The sequence below is a fragment of the Diadema setosum genome, chromosome 16, assembly GCF_964275005.1.
Source record: "Diadema setosum chromosome 16, eeDiaSeto1, whole genome shotgun sequence".
Taxonomy (NCBI): domain Eukaryota; kingdom Metazoa; phylum Echinodermata; class Echinoidea; order Diadematoida; family Diadematidae; genus Diadema; species Diadema setosum.
In genome coordinates this window covers 23,852,636-23,874,696 of record NC_092700.1, presented here as the reverse complement: position 1 = coordinate 23,874,696, position 22,061 = coordinate 23,852,636, and the positions used below count along the sequence as shown (strand labels likewise).

Sequence of the window (22,061 nt, the reverse complement as noted above, 5' to 3'; positions counted from 1 at the left end):
AAACATGAAACGTTAATTAAAGTTTTACCATCGAATGCATCTAAATGTTACTGTTATTCATTTCGAAATTTAAAAGCAAACATCCGAAAGTTGTCTTAGCTTCGTACGGAGCAGAATATCACTGCTATTCACTTTCCATCGTAAAAGCAATCATCATGACATTATTTTATTTTAACATCTTCCGGAGCCGAATGTTATTGCTATCTACTTTCGAAAGTAAAAGCAAGCATCCGACATTTTAATCATCGTACGGAGTTGAATATTATTGTTTTTCATCTCCGAACGTGAAAGTAATCATTCGACATTTACTTTAGCATCATCCGGAGCTGAATGTTATTGTTATTTACTTTCGAACGTAAAGGCAAATATTATATCCGGCATTTATTTTATCATCGTACGGAGTTGAAAGTTATCATTATCCCTTACCGAAAGTCAAAGCAACCATTCGACATTATTTTATTTCAGCATCTTCCGGAGCCGAATGTTATCCTTATTCATTTCCGAACGCAAAATCAAATACTAGTATCTGACATTAATTTCAGCACCGTACGGAGCTGAATCTTACCGTTATTCATTGTCAAAAGTATGAGCAAAGATCCGACATTCATTTTTGTATCATACGGAGTCGAATATTACCGTTATTCATTGCCAAAATTGAAAGCAAACATCTGACATTTATTTCAGCATCTTCCGGAGCTGAATGTTATTGTTATTGACTTTCGAACGTAAAAGCAAATATCCGGCATTTATTTTGTCATCGTACGGAGTTGAAAATTATTGTTATTTATTTCCGAAAGTCAAAGCAAATATTCGACATTATTTTATTTCAGCATCTTCCAGAGCCGAATGTTATCCTTATTCATTTCCGAACGCAAAATCAAATACTAGTATCTGACGTTAATTTCAGCACCGTACGGAGCTGAATCTTACCGTTATTCATTTCCAAAAGTACAATGTATGAGCAAAGATCCGACATTCATTATTGTATCATACGGAGTCGAATATTACCGTTATTCATTGCCAAAATAATAAGCAAACATCTGACATTTATTTTAGCATCTTACGGAGCCGATTGTTACCGCTGTTCATTTCCAAAAGTAAAGGCAAACATCCGACCTTTTTTGGTGGCCCGATCGGGCCATCAAAATCTTCATTTTTGAAATTTTGGACCACCGGAGTGTCAAGCCCTGCCTTGATACATCGGAATATTCGGAAAGTCATTTTCAGTACCATTGATCTTCTAGACATTTTCGTTACGGCGACAGGAACGGATTACAAACTCCATCGAAGTGAAATATGGAGTGGAAATCGATGCAGATTAAGGGAGAGTATACAGATGTTTTGAGTGAGGCAGGGTGTTTACTGTTTCTCCGATTTTACTGAGTTCACGCTTTGCGTTGACATTGCGTTAACGGAGGTCTTATAAAACGTTTTGACGTAAAATACAAATGATTTTGTTGCACATTTTACTATGTAATTTGCGACGGAAAATAAGCGATCGATTAGATGCATGTTTTCAGAATATACCTAGAGTCTGATCATGAACTTTCGGTAAAGTTTATATCTTTTCTTTCTTTTTTTTCCGTCCTCACTATGTGCACTTCGCAGTCGAAGCGATTATCGTGTGCCCGGGCGGCAAAGCGCGATGAACTGAGGGAATTCAAACAATGTAGTAATCTAACGGTAAGCCATGGTAGTAATCTAATCCACGCGACTATAGAAATTTGCGGACGGCTTGCTGCGCTATATATAACAAAAGCTTTCGAGAGTCCGATCAAGACACCCTCGCCAGAACTGTGCTTTTGTTCCGATTGTTACATTTTCTAAAGAGGGCGAACAAAGATCTATTAACATGACAAAGGGGCTACCTCATTATCTACCTCATCGATTTCACAGCGATATCACAATAAAACCACGACTTTTTCACGACGAAAGCACAACCATAGGACGACTAAATCACGGTGTAAGGACGGCGTTTTCACTGTCAAAGCATCGCGAATAGTGTTGGTAGTGGGAGGCGCTGGCGGGCCAGGATGTGACCGAAGTAAAGCGCATCTCAAAGCGATCAAACGATGGTCCCACCCCAACCAATGTACTTGTTCTCTCTTTCGACTGCCCCTCACTTCCAGAATCAGTGTGCATTGGCTACGAAACTTTCCCAGTAAGTGTATATGTTCCCCCTGTTTCTCGCTGTTTTCACTGCCAGAGGTTTGGTCACACAAAAGATACATGTAGATCTAAACAGCGTTGTGTAAGGTGTGGAGAAAACCATGATCTCTCTTCTTGCCCGTCCAAATCCAATCCCAAATGTCTGCGATGCGGGGGCCCCCATAGCGCGGCATATGCAGGTTGCCCAAAGTTCAAACTTGCACGTAAAGTGCAAAATTACTCCACTTTGAATCATGTTTCCTACGCTGAAGCTGCCAAAAAACTACAGGTTACCCAATCCAACACCCAGGCTATGAATTCTAACCCAGATCAATCTGACCCGCAACATCTCCCAGGCCCTCATGTGCCCGATTCTCCTCCTCAATCCACCATACCTGCTCCCATTCATAACTCCAAGTCCAACCCTACCACCTCCTCCATCACTACTTCTCGCTCCCATCCTACCACTGTGAATGTGACCCATGCATTTACTCAACCCCAACAGGCTACTGACAGGGCCCAGGTTCACAGAAGCCTCCCAGTCCCCACAGATACAAATACGGCCTCCACTCAAACTAACAAACGGCAACTCCCTCCTACAACATCCATTCTCCTAGTAGAAAAACTAGTCTCCTTTGTGAGCACAGTTATCAACAATCTTCATGCGGCTGATTCTGACCACAAGAGAATCATGTTAGTTGTTCAATCTGCAAACACTTGCTTCGATGTGGTCGTTTCCCAGGAAAAGATATTCGAACTCCTACACCAGATCCAATAATGGATCTGAGCCTCATTATTTGGCAGTGGAACGCCAGAGGGCTCCCCTCTAATGGCGCGGAGCTGACTCAACACATCTACTCTTCCCCTTCTCCCCCACATGTTATCCTCGTGCAAGAGACCTGGTGTCACGATGACACAAATTTCTCCATTCCTAAGTATACTGCTCTGTGGCGCAATCGCGTCTCATCACGTGGAGGTGGCTGTGCAATTTTTATTCATCAAGACGTAAATTTCAGCAATGTTCATTATCTCCCTCACCTAGAGGGCTTAAAAGTCAATATTCTGTATAGAAACGTTTCTGTCACTGTGATAAATTTTTACAATCCTATAAAAAGATTGTCCACACAAGATTTACTTTCACTTACAGTCGACTGCCTGCCATACACTGCAAAAAGTCCGGTGTTAAATAGTGAACACCGAGCTGGTGTTAAATTTTCGGTGCTCATTTATGGTGTTAAATTAACACCAACGGGTGTCATTTCCAAATTTTAAACTGTTTTTTGAAGAGTTTCTTAGTAACTGCACTTGTTGTTGATTTTTGATTTAAACAAGACGATCAAGAATTTTACATTAAAATACTAGATTTTTGAAAAAATGTGAAAATAAATTTACACCAAAGTAACACCAGCTGGTGTGGTCCCTTATTGAAGCTGGACGGGTGTTAAACCATTGATATTAACACCAACAAATATCAAATCAACACCATGTGGTGTCATTTTTGAATTAACACCAGTACAGTGTCAAAATAACACCAGGTACAGTGTCAAATTAACACCACGAAGTGTCAGGTGAACACTTTTCAACACCATCACAGTGTATTTTTAACACCTGTGGGTGTGGTCCTTTATTGAAGTTTGATCGGTGTTAGATTTAACACCCGTGGTGTTAAATCTAACACCCATGTTTTTACAGTGTACTATGTCATTGGAGGAGATTTTAACGCCCACCATCCTGCATGGGGAGGAACCACTATGGACCTCAACGGAAAAGTCATATTTGAATTTTGCAATGATCACGATATTGTTATACTTAACGATTCCTCAGCAACACGCTTTGACATTGCTAGAGGATCTTCCACATCAATTGACCTCACTCTTGTTCCTCCGTCATTAGCCCCACACTGTAACTGGTCGGTATCCCCGTTTTCCCTCGGGAGTGATCATTACCTTATATATTGCAGTGTTCATTTTACTTTGCCATTAAAGCGACTTTCCACACCTAGCGCTTCCTCTCAAAATCATGACAATCTTCCGCCCCGTTGGGCTTTTCGAAGAGCCAATTGGGAATCATTTCAGCGTGAACTAGAATTGTTACATCATTCACACAGCTCCCGTCCAGCAAATATTTACGATTTGTATGATCTTTTTCTACAATGTATTACCCAAGCTGCTAATGCTTCTATTCCCCTCCAGACCCCGACCTGTCGCCCACCTCTTTCCTGGTGGTCGGCGGCCTGTTCGAGAGCTGTCCGCGACCGTCATCGTGCCAAACGCAAGCTTGATAAGTCATATGTTTACGATGACTTAATCACTTATCTACAATTCAATGCTGCAGCCAGGCGCACCATTATATCAGCCAAACGTTCTCATTTCACTACTTTTTGCAACTCCTTGAACCGTTTTTCCCCACTCTCAGATGTATGTGCAAAGTAAAACTATTGTCTAACAATAACACCAGGAGTACCTTCCCACCCATACTTATAAACAATACTTATACTCATGACGCCCACTGTATCGCCAATGCTATGGCAGTTGCTTCTCTCAAAAGCCTTCTTTAACTCCCACTCTCCCTCTCCCTACTTCCCAACCCCCATCCTATATACATGACAATGATTCTCCTCTCAACGCTCCTTTCACTCCCAAAGAGCTCGAAATGGCGATCAAAGCTTCCAATAACTCAGCCCCTGGGGGCGATGGAATCAACAAACAGTTGTTAATCCATCTAAATAACAATATGTTTTGCTCTCTGTTAGAGATTATTAACATGAGTTGGGAAACGTCTGTGATCCCGCCCCAATGGAAACACTCCATTATCAAGCCCATACTAAAGCCTGGCAAGGACAAACACTCCATCAGCTCCTACCGCCCAATTTCTCTCACACCTATTGTATGTAAACTCATGGAACGTATGATTGTCCGTAGACTCGTACATTATTGATAAATATGATTTAATTTCTTCCCATCAGTCTGCTTTCCTCCGACATCGTAGAATTCTCAATAATCTCCTTTGCTTAGAATCCGAAGTAAGGAAATCCCTATTCAGTAAAGCATATACGGTCGCTATCTTTCTTGACATTTGTCAGGCCTTCGACTCTATTAATCATCAGGCACTGCTTTCCAGACTTTACTCAGTGGGACTTCGAGGCCGATTTCTAAGCTGGGTACAAAGTTTTCTGGACTCACGAACTTTTCAGGTGCAAATAAACTCCACACTTTCAGACATTCGTACATGCCAAGCTGGCCTCCCGCAAGGTAGCGTCATTAGTCCTCTATTATTCAATTTGTTTATTGATGAAATTATACATTATTGTGCATCAAACGTGTCTATGTATGCTGACGACATCGCTTTATGGCATTCTTCTACCAGTCTTCGTCACATCAATACAAAACTCCAGTCCGATGTGAATAGCATCTCTGATTGGATGACACAGTATGGACTCTCTCTGTCTACTAATAAGTCTAAAGTGGTTATATTTCACTCTCGCCCAGTTTCTCCCACAGGTTTCTGCATTCGTCTCCAGAACGCTCCGCTTGAAGTCGTCCCTTCTCATAAATACCTAGGGGTTACCCTTGATTACTCCTTGTCATGGTCCCCTCATGTTCAAGACATCTTAATGAAATGCAACAAACGGTTAAACCTCCTCCGTTCGCTAACCGGTTCAAACTGGGGCGCCGATACACAAATCCTTCTCTTACTCTACCGGTCTCTAGTCCACCCTCATCTCGACTACGCCTGTGAAATCTATGGTTCTTTATCCCCACTCCTTTCAAGCAAACTAGATACAGTACAGGGCCATGCCCTTCGAATATGCACCGGCGCGCTACCATCCACTGCCCTGCATGCACTTCAAGTAGAATGTAACGAACCACCACTCCATATACGCCGAGAAAGGGCCGCCTTCAATTACTGCGCCTACATATACACACTGTCCCCACTTCACCCCGTCCGAAAAGCCATTGTCAACTGCTGGCAATACTCTTCGAATAAATGGCCACAAAACAAACTTCCTTTCGCTCTCCGAGTCAAGCCGCTTACGGACACTTTCCTAAAGCTGCAACCAATGCATGTTTATCCCAGTCCCCCTTGGTCCATTGAACATCCCAATATTGACTTCTCTCTTCACAGCTCATGTCCCAAGACCGCCCTCCCTTCAGCGCAATATCAAACTGCTCTTCAAACCATAAAGACCACATATTCAAACCACCTGACAATTTACACTGACGGTTCCCATGATCCCTCCACTAACTGTTCTGGCATTGGAATTTACGTACCTCACTATCGTCATGAAATAAGTGAAAGGGTTTCACCCATCTCAGTTTGTCGCACAGAACTGGTAGCAATTCTTCTTGCCCTATCATGGCTGGAATCCTCTCCCCCTCTCAGAGCTGTTATTTTCTCAGATTCTCTCAGTGCCTTGACACTTTTGAATAACCACACCTCAAATATCCTTGACCTTCCCAATGAAGTCCTTCTTAAATGCTCAAATCTTGTAATGAATGGGTGTGACATCACTTTAGCATGGGTACCAGCTCACTGTGGTCTAGCGGGCAACGAAAAAGTCGATTATCTTGCCAAACAAAGTTTACGTAAGAACATTACAATCAGTGTTCCTCTAAGTGTTGATGATATACGACATGTAATTAAACATAGGTGTCTTGACGCTTGGAACGCGTTATGGCGCTCGTCTAAGAAAGGACGCCATCTTTTCAACATCCAACCCTGTGCCTCAAACACCTTCACCTTTGAAAGTCTGAATAGACGTGATGAAATAATAACTCACCGACTCCGCATGGGCAGAGCCAGATTAGCAACTTTTTATCATATTATCCGTAAGCATCCCACTGGTCTTTGCTCAATATGCAATGCACTGGAAACCGTGGAACATTATCTATTACACTGCAAACAACACACAAATCAACGTACAAATCTCATGCGTGCTATCCATAAGCAATCACTAAACATTTCTGATTTACTCGCAAATCACAAAGCTCTGGACGCAGTTATTGCCTATGTCAAGGAAACCAACAAATATCACAGTATTTAAGATTGCGTAACTTTGCTGTAGCATGGACTTTGCAAAGTCTTGCAGAATGTACATGTACTTTATCATTTTGCAAACGTAGATTTCAAGATATTTTGTGAGTCGTTGTATCATTTGTTATTATGCATTATTGTTATTATCAATTACTTGTTTATTAATAATGTCTCCCACGTTGCTGTGGAGTGCATTTGAAGATGTATGTACATGTATCATACATCTTCATATATAATTGCGAGTTGCCTATACACACGTCATGTTGGCATATATCTGCTTATCAATGATATGTGGGTTTTTGTGTTTGTTTCGTTTTTTTGTTTTTTTTTTCTCATGCTTGATTGTGATAAATCTCACTTATGTTTTATTTAGTTTCGTTTTCCCCTTCCCAGTACACAGGGGAAGGACTTTCAATCTCTCCTATCCTCAGCGTAATAGACCTTCACGACATTCGCAGCGGACATCGCTCTCCGGTCCCCTCCGACAACAAGCCGACCTTGGTCAGCCGTCACGTCGAGGCCTCCATCCGTCCACCTCGCCTCTAGGTGCCGGAATCTGCAGCAAGCGGGTTTGGGGAGTCACTCGCTGCTGCAGATCCCGGCATCTCCCTCAATGTGTCTCTATTATATAAAATATATACATGTATATTGTCTTACGTTCCTTGCGGGCGTTTCCCTAGCAAGAACAGGGGATCTTTTCGTTCATATACCTATAGTGTAATTTTATAAATGATACATTTTTCATTATTTTTGTGGTGAGAACAACTTAAAATGTTTGTTAACCCCCTTTCGTATGAGTCGCCTGCACCTAATTAATACATGTACTTTAAATTTGTGGTTTGAATTTATTTTGAAGATTGTTATGACTCCCACTTTCTGGCACTAAATTGTACTTTTATTTTTTGGGGCTTGAAGCCCGCAGGTATACTCATACGTCTTTGATTCCAGAATTATATCTGTATCATATTTCTCCGTTGTTTGCTGCAAATATTTTTCTGTATCAACGCCTTAGAGCTCCTTGATATAAACACTGCAAATATTTTTCTGTATATGCAAATATTTTTCTGTATCCAGGCCTTAGAGCTCCTTGATATAAACACTGTATAATATATTTTTTCTTCTCTCTTTCGAAACAATGATACAGTTATAGTAATTGTATCTATTTCGTAAAAAGAAATCTCATTGTGTGTGTGCTCTATTTAAATACTTATATGATATTGGATGGCCTTGAGATTAATACAAGGAAATATTGGACGAGCTATGCACAAATATTGGACGAGTCGAAGACGAGTCCAATATTTTGCTTAGCGAGTCCTATATTTCCTTGTATTAATCGAAAATAGGACATCTAATATTATCATTATTATCCTACAGAGGATTTTAGCAAAGAATATTTTCACTTACCCTTTCTGTTTCAGAGTGCTGTATGGTCTCCTACTTAGCTACTGTACTTGATCCTGACATGGGGTATGGTACACTCCTCAGTGTTAGTTAATCTACTTCATTCCCTGATAAAACAGTGATCTATGTATCCATGGTAGCAGTCATGTTGCTGTTAGGCCGAGATCTAGCTAATTTACACCAGAATTAGATGTTCTTGTGTCCGAGATCTGAGACACAATTCACGCCACATCTTCCGTAGATCGTGAAAGATCGAATTACCGGTACTCGTACACTGTACTGTAGTCCTATGGCCTACTGTACTTAGTATACACATAACGTAACATGCATGCAAATGCAAGCGGCGGTGGCCGGCTACATGTATCGCGCGCGGGCTATCTAGCAGTAGCGCTGAGCTGATCAGTCGTCGCCTTTGTTTTCATCAAACCTAAATTTAATTTCCTGGTATGAAAGTGATATTTTGAAAAATTGTATGCAAAACAATTTCATCTAATTGATATATGAAATTTGTTTGTATAAACACAGAATTTTAGAACAAAATGATGTTTTAGTTAATTCGTGATTGACCAATCACAGACGTTTTTACTTCATATTTCAGGTCATCTCGTATATGTCTCAGCCAATCACGGTGCAGTTTATAAAAAACTGTGGGGAATCCCCCTCTTGCCGTCCAATATTTTAAATATTGGTCGCCTCGGCAAAAAAAATATTGGTCTAGTTCAACAAACTTTCTCAGTGGGTCTGAGGTTATGAGGTGCATCGACAAAATAACACTTGTATTTGGGCTCTAAAAATCCTCTGTATGGATAATAATGTACATTATTTTGGGTTGAACCATGATATGGGTGTGTCTGTGCGTGGTTGGAGGTGTGTGTATGTGGTTGAGTGTGTGCACGTGGATGAGTTAGTGTGCGGTACACGCGCGCGTGTATTGTGTAGTTATTTGAGTTTGTCTGAAGAATATGAGGTATTCATCAATATCATATGAGCTCCCTCGTGGAGACGTAATGAGCTCCTTTATGGAGACAATATGAGCACCCTCGTGGAGACTTTATGAGCTCCTTTGTGGAGACAACATGAGCTCCCTCGTGGAGACGATATGAGCTCCCTCGAGGAGACATGGTATGCATTTAATATTCTTGTTTATATCTCTTTAAGATCTATAATGTTTGTTTTATGTTATAAGTGCTGTCTGGGGCAAATTATTTGTATAGGGCCCCATTTCTCTCTCTCTCTCTTCTTTCGAGCTTTAAAATAACAACAACAACATCTTCATGGAACATAGTATATATTATGCATGTACTGACTGGAAGTGATTATCTAGGGAATTTGGGGTTCATGGGGTCAAAGGTCAAGGGCAACACTTCAAAATTTTACTATTTCCCTCATATTTATGCAATGCCAGCAGGACTTTTTTTTAAACTTGGTGTATGCATGTATAACCCAAAATAGAGATTCTCTGGCAATTTCTTTTTTTTTTTGCCAAAAAGGTCAAAGATCAAGAGAAAGTGCTGAACTTGCTTCTTCCTCCATGTCTCGGAAGTGGCTCATGGCATCTTGAAACTTAGTACATATTTATGCATGTTCTGCCTGACAGTGATTCTCTTATGAATTTTAGGGTCAAAGGCCAGATGAAAATGGTAACAATTTTCTACACAATACAAAAATTGCACTTTTTCTCCATACCTTGAAAATTACTTAATGCATAAACTTATGAAAGGGCCAAAGTCAAGTTAAAGTCCTAAAATCCCCAAATACATGCTCTCCTATTCATCCAATTAGACCTAGGTCAAGGAAGGTGACCATTTTGAATTTTGAATGGAAACAATGTCATTATCGTTTTCAAATTCCCAGTAACAAGGCATTTAATCTTGTTGCTTTCGCGTGGCCTTTCTTTCTATAATATACAAGAAGTAAATTTGTTATTTCTTTCAGCAATAACAAATTTGGGCCCGTTTATCTATATCATGACGAACCTCCGGAATAACGAACCTTTGGGAAAAAAAAATGAACCTTCGGAATAATAAACTGTGACCAATATTGTTATTATTGTACAAGCTTTAACGCCGACATCTATTAACCTACTATATTACTACTTTCACTCTTTGAAAGGAAACACGCCAACAACCAACGACACAACAGGAATGGAAACAATGTCATTATCGTTTTCAAATTCCCAGTAACAGGGCATTTAATCTTGTTGCTTTCGCGTGGCCTTTCTTTCTATAATATACAAGAAGTAAATTTGTTATTGCTTTCAGCAATAACTAATTTGGGCCCGTTTATCTATATCATGACGAACCTGCGGAATAACGAACCTTTGGGGGAAAAAAAATGAACCTTCGGAATAATAAACTGTGACCAATATTGTAATATTGTACAAGCTTTAACGCCGACATCTATTAACCTACTACTACTTTCACTCTTTGAAACGAAACACGCCAACAACCAACGACACAACAGGAATGGAAACAATGTCATTATTGTTTTCAAATTCCCAGTAACAGAGCATTAATCTTGTTACTTTCGCGTGGCCATTCTTTCTACAATATACAAGAAGTAAATTTGTTATTGCTTTCAGCCGGCAGCATAGCTTTCGATGGTTTGTGATATCATTAGAATTAAAACATTGAGCTCTCCATAGCTGACAATTGTAAAGTAGTAGCCCGCCAAAGTTGGATTACCTTTTTTTGATACGCACTGTATAACCTGAAAATAAAAAACAGATTTATTGGGTTTTTATCAATTGTACATTATAGCCACTCATATAATGATGTATTGTTTGAGTTAGTCTTCGTACATCACTTAATTACCAACTGCTAATAATAGTCGTAATCTTCGTTGTAATATTAAACTAGAAATGTCGCTATGACGACTGGTATGCCTCCGCCATAATGCATGATTCTCCTAATAGGTCTATAGTACATGTGGACAATGTGTGATTACATTTTCACAAAATTGGCAAAATATTATAATGGCATGTTTGTCACAAATGTGTTGAATGGTCACCTTCCTTGACCTAGGTTTAATTGGATGAATAGGAGAGCATGTATTTCACTTGATCTTTGACCTTTGACCTATCGTAGATTTTTTTTTTTGGGGGGGGGTGCACGGGGACCATTTCTGAAGAATTTATGATGTAACCCAGTATGGGCCGACATGAACTACACAGATACTTCCCTTCATTTTGTTATGAAAAAATAAGATAGCCATGTTTCATTTTAAACTCTGAAAGGCCATTTAACAAGTTTTTTTTTTATTTCTTAGGGCTTTTAGCATAAGATTCTTCTTTTTTTTCACTTTAATCTTCCAATAAGAGGAAACTGTCACCTAAATGTTTTTTCTTTACCTTTTTAATATCAGATATGTTGTGGTTAATTTCACGTTCTTGGAGGGAATCCAAAAAGACAAGAAACTGTTCATATGGGAAGCTGAATGGATTGAGTTTGGTAACACAGAATAGAAAAAAAAAACATTTTTATTTCATATAAGAAATAGAAAGTGTAATTTTTCTTTCTTTCTTCGCCGATTTCGATGAGATTTGATCAATAGATAGCAGTGATCTACAACAAACCCCACATACAGAACCTACGCAATTGCGCGCGGAGACATTATAACCCTTAGATATTGCTGTAAAACCTATTGAACCATATCCCCTTTAATGTGGTGTAACTTTTAAAGGAATTGATGTATTGGAAAGCCGTTTTCACATGATAATAGCTATGTTTGGGGGATAATTATAGGAAAATGCAAATGTTATTTGTAAATGCATATTAAATGTATGGAAAAGATCATTATAACCAAATTCCGGATCTTTTTAGAAAAATGCTAAAAAACATAATTCCTTCCTTAATATTTCATGACAACATCTATTTATCCCATCAAATGGGGTATCAGCTTGTAGGAAATTTAATTCTCTTCAAAATGATACCATTTTTATGGTAATTTGTTATTCCTAACTAAAGTTATTCAAAAATAATCCGTCTCCTAGCAACGGGCGGCGCCCATCTTAGAAATATGCAAATTAGACGCGCGCGCAACTTTTTTTTTTTTTCCACTGGCGACAACCGCATTCGGAAAATACAGGTTCTGACGATCTTCGAACATATCGTAGAATTTTGTTTTAGGGGGGGGGGGGGTGCACGGGGACCCTTTCTGGCTGCTAGACTAAACAGGATTCGAACCCCAGACCTGCTGTTTACAAATCTAAAACCCGAGACATTAAACAAAACTAACTAAGGCAACCCTATGCAATTGTTTTACTATACTCTATTATTGTAGAATATTTGCACATTCGCGATATGACCAAACAGAAGCTTAGTAACAGTGTCTTTCATTTTCTCTACGCTTAAACAGTTAGATAGTCATCACAAATTTTTATAAAATTCAACCTAAAATACTCTGCACGCATATGACTCGTGTTAAACAGTGTGCATGTATAGACCATGTAGACTGTGCCAAAATTAACCCAATCTGTGCCAAGACCTTTGGACATTGTGTACAACGCTATGAGGTTTCCTGTGCAAATTGTTTCTCAAACCACACAGAGTGGTAAACGACGTCGTGTTCAAGCACTCAATGAAAAGATTGGCACCGCATATGTATATGGGTCAGAATTTTGAACGATGTACAATTGAGCCAAAACAAGGCAAAATTTAAAGAGTAGGAAATCCTCCAAATCATTCATCTTACCTGAAAGAGTATAACTCAAGCTTTAATATGAACCCGATTATACTAGGATTTTCCCACAGGAACAAGTTTTTATTCACCGCTGAAGTTTACCATGTCCAGAGCAGCGAACGTCCGTGAGGAATAGTACTGCACATACATTTGAATACCATTTAACATAGTTTCCAAAGATTTGATTCAGTTCAAAATCCTAACGAAATATCTTAAGGGACATGTGTACGTGATTGCAGAATATTAAGCTTGTACTCTTTAACCTGTACGTAATGGTAGACAACTGATGATTTAACTAAATTCGTCATTTCTGTGGAAATATTGCTCTTCCGCTAAACACTTTCTTAACTTTACGCGCATTTTACAGAAACTCAATATTTTCACCTCTTATTTCACTATACATACTTTAATCCTCACTCCCAAATAATAATATACCTTTTTAAGATGTATCTCATCTGGGCAGTCTCTATAACCCAACAAACACAGCATAGTTTTCATCACGGAGGTTCGCATGTAGCTCACGGACGTTCGGAACAAACAAGATATTGAACAATGCAGCTCTCTTGAGTTGGAAACGCATTTTACTCACAACAAAAAGCAATTTCATGTCGAGAACAAACTCCTCTGCAAAATCCTGAATAGATATGACCAATTCTCAATTATATAAGCTTGTTTATCTTCTCATACTGAGGAATCAAAGAAAACAATTTTTCCATCTCTCGTAAATGAACGTACAAACGTACGTGTAATCTCAGTGACGTAGTCCATCCTTGAGAACGAATATATTTATCAAAATTTCGTTATCATGAAATAAATATTCAGGTCCTAAACTTGTTATATAAAGTCTACAATGCAAAATTTGCTTTTTATATAACGAACATGATCACAGCTAAAATCATGACAAAGAATTAATATAGAAAAACAACAGAAATGTGCTCCGTTATAGAAATACGAAGTTTAGCTGGGGATGGCAAACGAATACGTTAGGAAGAAATCCCTCTGTGTTTGCTCCTTGTGTTACACACTGTTACCGAGGAGAATTTGTGTTATTATATTAGTCAGAAATGATAATAGGTTCGATACTGCGAAGTTTCGTCATAACAAGACACCATAAGTCCATATAAATTGGATGGATGTTTGTGACTTCGATATTATACAATACGGTTTGTTATAACAAACCTTTTGTAGCGCGTCATTTCGGAGGCTCGTTATTCATACAGTTTGTCAATACGAAAATTGATAGAGTTCGTATATTATTAAGCTTTTTTATTCGGTAAATGATAGGAATCTCCGAAGGTTAACCGAAAGGCTTATTAATTGGAACATGAAAAGTTATGTTCGCTTATCCAAATGTGGAGAAAAAAGTTAACAACTAAAATCCTCCAATTTCAAAACCTCATAATAACTGTTTTCACCTATGATCAGGCCCATTCCACCTTTAGAAGAACGGACTTAAAAATAATGATCCTTAATATCTGTTTTTCGAAGAACATTTCTAACAACAAACCTCCTAAATTAACAACATTGTTTTTTTCCATTTTGGAATAACAAACCCTTGGACATCGGAGTTACGAATCTTTGGAAGAGCGAACGTATCAAAGTGCAACCTTAAACCTATTCTTAATCATTACTTTTTTTAACATGTGTTTTCAAAGTAAGCACAAAAGCACAAACAAATTGACGATCTCTCTGTTAAAAAAAAAAAATCTTGGAAAAAATTATAAATGAATATTGCTTTTCATTGATGAGTATTAAACAACACCATGTGATGATAAGCGAAGGATTTGTGTTGTTTTCATCAGACAATAATTGTATACTGCATGATTTTTTTTTTCGCTTATGACGGCATTTCGATGAATAAAAAACATAAACGAACAAACAAAAACTTCTCCAGAGGAATTTGGTATAACGGGAGTGCACTGGCAATTCTTTTCTCTGTGTGTTGGAGCTCGATCCCTTCTCTGTTTCTCAGTCATTTTCATTCAACTGCTTCCACGTCCTTTTGAGACTTTTCCGTTTCTTATTCAACACATGCTCATTACTAACAGACTTCTTCCGTCATTATCCTGAATGTGATTGCGTAGCACTTTTCGGATTTGTTTTGGTTTGTTTTGTTTTGTCTTTGTTTTCTGTTTGGTCGCAGCATGTTCAGGCTACTGAGGGAATGAGAGAAAATCGTCATGAAGAGAAAAATAAGAATGAATTACGGCATTTAATATCATGACAATTACAGCGAACGTCCGTTATGGAGACCAAAACTGGATGTGTTCTGTTTAAGACGGCAGCTACCATACTCAAAAGATAAACACTTAGAGCACATGTCACTAAAAAGTGGCACTGATCCTCGTTCTCCTACTATGTAATCCACTGACTTATTCAACCAACGAACATCCGTGAAAAAAAAACGTTTTCCGTTTGTTATTACAGGTAAACTGAGTGCTGAACGCTATTCACTTTCGGGTATGAGCGGCTCGGTGATTTGGTAATATTTTCAACTAACATTAATCTTATGTGCAGTGATATATTTATAATTGTCAGAAATTTCCTTTCTCGGACAGAACGTCCGTGAGCGAAACTTTCAGAACCTGTAACAGTACAATTTGTCTCCAGAACCTCATTAGAAAGAAATTTAAACGCACAGAAATTACAGATTACGCAAAATTCCATTTTCCTATAACTTGGTTTTAAGTGTTTAGCTGTTTTTTGTATAATTAGAGGGAAAACAAGCGTAAAATTGTGAGTAAATTTTCAATTGTTTGTTCATCATGATCACATAACGCCTTAAAAATTCTGAAACTACTGCTCTAAACTCATTTTCTACTTTGTAAAACTTTATTTTTCGCTATTCGAGCCAAAAGTTTTAAAGAATACAGGACACTTTCCGGACAAGTTATCCCTATCGGAGGGATTGCATACGTCACGGACGTTCTCTGGAATTATCACGGACGTTCGTTCTACTGCTAGGGTCATGTTTCAGGACGGATAACTAATCGGCAGAGAGTACCTAGCCTTCCTAACTCTTTAAAAAATTTGAAAATGTATTGTCAATGCAAATTATAAGAAATTTGACATCCTTACAACATATGTATTGCTCAGAGGGGGATCAGGAGGTGAATTTTCGGAGAAAATATTAATTATTTGCTTGGTTTTTGGTGAATTGCATGGTCCAAAAACTGCGGACGAACCTCAGTCCGCTCCAAAAATGGCATGCAGCTCCTCGGCTAGAGAGCCAAAGGTAAAATGCACCTTCGCCATCAAAGCAAGATGGTGTCCCACTTGAAAACGTTTTAATAATCACGGACGTTCTTTTTTTCTTGGAGGTTCGTCTAAAAATATAATTTCGGTTCCTATTTGACAAAAGATGGACAGAAACTCAAAACAAACATATTATCGTGTTGCTAGATCTTAATTGATTACGACTCAGAACAATATCGCCAATAACGTTTCATGGGCTACGATCTTTATTAGAAAATAGCGGAGGCACGTCCGTGACGAAAACTGAGTATAATTTTGCATAAAAGAATATTACGTCCCATGTACAGCCAGCAAACGTACAATTTTTGCAGGATATTTTCATTAGGTGGAACACCAAATTTTCGTATACGTTACAGTTGGGACAACAAAGTAGAATTTGCAGCAGCGATAGAAATAAAATCATCACGGACGTTCGACTGTTTAGGACTTTGATATTTTAATTGTTCTCTGTAATTTTATACGTGCTCATGAAGTTCTTATAATTTTGTGGTACATACCCATGACATGTCAGATCCAGAACATGGTCAGATATTAGATGCCACGTACCATTAAAAATGCACATCATTAGTTTGAAAAACAAAAATTATTGTGAAAATAGCGTTTTTACCGTATTTTGACGCTTTAAGTCCTTGTGAAATGAAAAATATCAGGCAAAAGTCAACCAAACCATATATTTCCTGAAAGGAAATTTACCAATCTTTGAGATGGCATGAAAAAGTCTGGTTTCTTAGATCATCCTGGCGTGTTCTAAGGGAAAGATTGTCATAAGGTACGAAAATTGGCAATTGGTACATCGTTCAAAATTCTCACCCATATATATCAATTCACTGAGAGTCACTTCCACTGAAATATGACCAACTTAATGCATGTTGGTTCCCCTTCCGGTGTTTTGCTACACAGTCGGGTAGTATTACCTCACAGTCACACGCTATATCCACTGCTGTAGGCCTTGTATAAAATAATGTTAATACATGCACTACTATCTCGATATGAGAAAAATTATGTCTGTACACTCACCGTGCATGAAACTATTCCCTAAATGCTGCAGGCCCACAAAAGATAAACACTTCAGAGGAAACCATAATATTATTCCATGCAGTTTAGCGAAAACATCAGTTTCAGTTTATTTCATACTTCTCATAAATGTTACATAAAGAATTCATGATGGCACAAAATGATTATTGTACCTTGTAAATGATAAACGAAGAAAAAGATAGACATACAACTGGTACCGGTCGAAATGGACATTAGGCAATGTTAGGGTTCGAGTTGTACAAACTGAAATACATAATGTCTAGAACTGTACATAGAAGCAAGCTTGTTTGGCTGTAAGCTCCGAATAATCAGTGTTTGTGTTCATGTAAAGGCGATGCCAAATAAGGAGATGCCAAAACATCATATTTCCATCCAGAATTTAAACATTGCAGAGAACCTATTTTCCTTTTTATTCCGGGGGAATCCAAAAAATGGCCATTATTCGTAACTCTTGTATCAAAATGATGAGCATAAAATGAGATTACTATCTCACAAGTTTTTGAAATGATGTATAAAGCTCTTCCATGTAGGCTTTAATAAGAATATCTATACAGTAGCAAAGTACGAAAATACAGTTATGACAATGTTAACAGTGACAATTGCAGGACTTACCTTTGTGCAGGCAACTTCAGTAAAAGAAAACTGTGGACTGTGCACTGCGTGGAAATCGTTTGATTACGCCGCAGAGTGGAAATTAGCAGGGAAAGTAGAACTAGAGAAGTGGAAGTAGAAGAGACGCCTATAATGGAATATCCTATAATGGAAAATCCCTATAATGGAATATCCCTGACCGCATCACAAGATCGCACCAAAGATACTAAAATAAATGAAGAAAAAATTTAACAAAAATATAAAAAATCAGAAAAGGCAGTAAACTGTTCGGCAAAAACAGACAAGCTGCAGATATTGAGTGTAAATTCTTCTACAAGCTGCATTTTGTTTGGAAGATGAAAGCTTTTCTCATGGAATTTGAAGGGACTATATTTGACTGGGTGCATGTAGAGAAACTAATGTGATGTTTTTTTTTTTTTTTAAATAAAAAGAACATTCGTAATCTGGCTTTGCGAACCCTTGTTCATAGTTTGAGCTGAAGAACCTCCATTTGAAATTTGATGGATGAAAGGGTATACATTACTTTTTTCAGGTTAGTGAAGATGAAACACCAACCTCATTTCTCCCAACTATTTTAAAGATTTTTTTTTTTTATTATTTTGAATTTTAACACACGTCTCTATGGGGAATTATTCACAGGTGTGAGCCCTAAAGGGGCGTATGAGGATTAGGATCCCTCCAGGCGGTCGAGGGTGACGGTGACGCCGCCGGTAGGGTCGGAGAGACGGGGGAGCTATAGGGCTCGGTGGTGACACCAAGTATAGGATATGCTATAATAAAGGTGTGACGCAATTTGGGGATGTAGATTTGATGTGCCGTATGTCTGTATGTGCGCCATTTGGGGTCCATTTTCGAAGTGTTTTGGACATTGGGGAGCTGTAGGGTAGCACCTTCTGTCCGTGAACGACCCCCCCCCCCCTGACTATAGGCTTGATGACTGAGTAATCAACGTCGTTCAAGGTATTACCATGGTACTCAGACAGAAGCACTCACCGTGCGATGAACACGTATCATCATCTCCTTGGTCCCGAATAGACGAGATCTCGGATCGTACCTTCTTAATTGCCTTTTCGAACCCGAAAAAGGTGGCGGGAACTAATTCTTCTTCTTCTCGCAGACATTCTTCTTAGTCTTCTAATCCAGCAAATAAACTTTAAAAATTCATAACTTTTGAACGGATTGTTGTATTTTGCTATAAACTTTCAATGATGTGTTCTACTAATATTTCTGCACTCACTCAGTCGACACATTATTTGGGTGAATATGAATGACAATTATTATTGTGCTTTAAGCCATTCCTTGGTGTTTCATTCTTTGGTTGGAATCGTTGCCCGACAAAGTAATTGGCAGGATCTGCTGGCCGATGTGGTACTAGCTAGTCAACTTTAATTCGTCGGCTGCCAGATAATCAGATCTCTGCAGATTTAAGAGTCCCTTCATAATTAGTATGTTGCGCCATCTATTGACGGGCAACCAAAGAAATGACATAATGATTAAAACCATACGTCGCATAATAGACTGGTATGGATAATATTAAGCCCTATGGATGGACAATAACCCCAGACACCAGACCCTTCACCTGACCCTAAACCTTATCCTAATCCTGAACCTAATCTTAACCATAACCTAAATTCTGACACTAAGCCTGACCCTAGCCCTAATCTTTACTCTAATCCTGTCACTAACCGGTATTTAGCCGGAGTGTTGTGGGGAGGGGGGGGGGGGGGGGTAATTTCATTTCATTTCATTTCTCATTCTATTTCATTTCCGACAAATTGAATGAAATGTTCATAATTATATCAAAATTTGGAGTACAATATGACTTTTGCATATTCAAGCGATATCTATGCAGGTCATTTTTTTAAACAATAAAACAAAACTTAGCTTAAAGGGATGGTACAGTATTGGTGGAGATGAAAATTGGGCTTTTAACTTTTTGTGATTCATGCTTTAGTGTTTAGGTAGGTAAGATTTAGGTTGGTAAAAATGCATCCCAGATGCAAAACTATAGCCCTCACGGAATTAAATTTCTCCGCAGGTGTAGAATGAAACTTGAATATTTAGTTTGCCTAATTATGCATTAGTTTGTGTCATTACATTCCATAAAGATTATGCACTGCAGAACATAGTTCACTACTGCAGTACACTATTATGTGTCATTTATAGAGATATGCGTAGAACCGTGCTTCACGTTACAAAATCATACGCAAACAATAATGGGACTCCATCTTAAGGAAATGCCTACTCAAACTGCAACTAAATCGTATCAACGAAAAGATGTTGGAAATGGAGGGAACGGCTAAAAGCCTAGTTTGTAGAATGCAGTCCCCCTATGAACAGTAATCCATGATTATGGTCAAATGAAACAATGAGACAAATCGCCTCAGAAACAGGGGAACATAAAACAAATCACACGCACACAATCACACAGACAGAGAGAAACAAAGTGGCTACATGACAGAATAAACAGGAGGAGGTCAAAGAGGACAAAGAAAGGGGGGGGGAGCAGGAAGAAAAGAACAGGGAAAGGGGACAAATGAGCAGTGGCGGATTCAGAGGGGGGGGGGAGGGCACCGGGCACGCGCCCCCTCTTTATTTTTTGTTAAAGTAATGATATGATAAGTAGCACCAGGAATATTGTCCCCGCCCCCCTTTAGGGAATTCCTGGATCCGCCCCTGAAGGTGTTTGAGGTCAAGGATCAATGCCAAAGCACATGAAACCAGACTTACCGAGATATGCCTGATACACTGTATCACATGCTTGTGTAATATGAAATGAACAAAAAGATTAATAACTATCAAACAAGGAAATGAATTTGCGGTTTTCCAAAATACAAATCCCTAGTGATATTAGAGTTAATAACAAAATCTCTTTGATTTAAAAGTAAAAGTATGGACACTTTGAGCTTCTCTCATGCTACTATAAGGAGAATTCCAGAATTTATGTCCGGTAAAAGAGAATAGAGATTTCGTAAAAATCGTCCAAGACAATGGCAAATGAAATTCATTAGATTGTTTGGTAGGATATGAATCTACAATTTTGTTTTTAATAAACATAAAGTCAAACACACTTGTCCTGATACGCTTTGGGAAGGTTGGCCGGATCGGTGGGTGGGTGGTAAAGTGGATTAATGTTTACTGATGACGACAATCAAACCATGCAGGGCCCTGTCTTATGAAGAGTTGAATTTGATTATAAAGTTGATTTCTATGATAAGTATATGCCAGCCTGTGTGTTAAGGGAATATAAAATCGATTTTATCTTTTCATAAAACAGGGCCCAGGGTCCCATTTCATAAAGGATGTTACGATAGCAACTTTTGCTGGAATGACAACTTCCCATTAAAACAACAAATTAAAGGGATTGTACAGTTATGGTTGAGACCTAATTTCAGGTTTCTAACATTTTTTGTGAGATAATGAGAAACCTCTTATGCCTAAAGATATTTTCTTGAAACTTAGTGTATACAGGTATTACCTAATTAAAATTCACTGGTAAAAGTTTGGGGTGATAAGGTTAAGGTCAAATGTGAAAAGGTCAAGTGAAAATGTTAAAATTTTACTTTTTTCTCTGTATCTTGGATATTGTTCAAGGTATCTTCATGGAACATAGTATATATTATGCATGTACTGACTGGAAGTGATCATCTAGGGAATTTGGGGTTCATGGGGTCAAAGGTCAAGGGCAACACTTCAAAATTTTACTATTTCCCTCATATTTATGCAATGCCAGCAGGACTTTTTTTTAAAACTTGGTGTATTCATGTATAACCCAAAATAGAGATTCTCTGGCAATTTCTTTTTTTTTTTTTGCAAAAAAAGGTCAAAGATCAAAGATCAAGAGAAAGTGCTGAACTTGCTTCTTCCTCCATGTCTCGGAAGTGGGTCATGGCATC

At 38.5% G+C, this 22,061-nt stretch overlaps 1 protein-coding gene across 1 annotated transcript in view; it reads right to left on the bottom strand.

Moving 5' to 3' along the window:
• The window catches only part of LOC140239438 (caveolin-2-like), a 45,108-nt gene extending 26,902 nt beyond the window's left edge, over positions 1-18,206 (bottom strand). Inside the window, exon 1 of the mRNA XM_072319276.1 lies at positions 18,166-18,206. The gene's annotated coding sequence lies outside the window, so the exon portion shown is untranslated. The remainder of the gene's footprint in view (positions 1-18,165) is intronic.
• Positions 18,207-22,061: the final 3,855 nt, after the last annotated feature.